The following is a 1,251-nucleotide window of genomic DNA, read 5'->3' as shown; positions in this document are numbered from 1 at the left end:
GAGGGAAAAGATTTGTTGCAAAGTTAAGTATATTTTTTTTCAGTGAGAAGACATATTTTTTTTACAACACTAACTTCATTCACTTTAGGGAGGGAAAAGAAATTATTTTTACACTATTTTTCTTTTTAGGGAGAAGAAAATAAATTATAAACTTTATATTTTAAGATTCTCTTTGCAAAGCTAAATTTTTGGAGGGAGAAGACTTTTCTTTTGCAAATCTATTTTTTTTTTTTTTGGTTGGGAAGAAATTGAAACCTAACTATTATTGGGGGGAGTTATTTTTGAAGAATTGTTTTTACAAAGCTAACTTTATTTTGGGGGAAAGGGGAGAAGAAAAAAAATTGCAAACCTAACTCTATTTTTTTAACCTGCCATATGCCAGTGCCGTTTTAAAACGGTCTGACATAATTCCATGGCCAGTGCCATTTTAAGATGGTTTAAAATAAAAAACTTCACTGTGACCGCATTTTTCAAGATTTTTCATTCATTCATTGCCAGACGCCATGTATCCCAAACGGGGTGGCCAAGGGCTTAGAGTTAATTGTTTTACAGGGAGGGGCACTAATCCTCCACCAACCCCACTTGACACGTAGGGATGCCAACAGCATCTGGTGTTCCCAGGCAGTCACCCATCCAAGCACTAACCAGACCCAATGTTGCTTAACTTCGCTGATCGGATGGGAAGCGGTGTACTCAACGTGGTATGGCCGTTTTGGCAGGCATGTAAGGTAACTGTTCCTCTACCATCCCCCAGGCTGTCAAGGCCATACAATCACTCACTCCCCCCCTCATGCTCGCTCTGCCTCACTCTGCCTGTGTGCCACACCCAGTGCTGTACATAGTGAAGGCATTTTGTAAGTATTTTCTTGTAAGTGTAAGTTGTAAATATTTTCTTGTAAGTGTAAGGACTATATAGTGAGGTCAAGTTGTAAATACCTTCTTGTAAGTGCCAGGACTGTACATAATGAAGTCAGGTTGTATCTATCTTCAAATAAGTGTAAGATAATGCATTCACAGTGAGAAAGACATGCAAATTGTGATAGATGCTGAAGTAATAAGTAATCAGAAAAGTGTACTGAACATTGCTATACCTTCCCAACATAAATACCTGAGTATACCTTACATAGAAAACGGCTTTCTCTCACATACATGGTGAGCGTGAGAGAGCGGCTATACCTGTACACCAGTATGCAGGACTCAATAATACTCATTTCCGAGCCTCGGTGAGCATTTTAATGGCGAAATTTATTG

General features: G+C 38.7%; 1 pseudogene; it reads right to left on the bottom strand.

Moving 5' to 3' along the window:
* Nucleotides 1–597: 597 nt before the first annotated feature.
* On the bottom strand, nucleotides 598–715 carry LOC145410240 (5S ribosomal RNA; annotated as a pseudogene).
* Nucleotides 716–1,251: the final 536 nt, after the last annotated feature.

This window comes from Coenobita brevimanus, chromosome 84 (genome assembly GCF_032717465.1).
Source record: "Coenobita brevimanus isolate Jiangsu-jjx chromosome 84, ASM3271746v2, whole genome shotgun sequence".
NCBI classification, from domain to species: Eukaryota; Metazoa; Arthropoda; class Malacostraca; order Decapoda; family Coenobitidae; genus Coenobita; species Coenobita brevimanus.
This window is presented reverse-complemented; position numbering and strand designations above follow the sequence as displayed.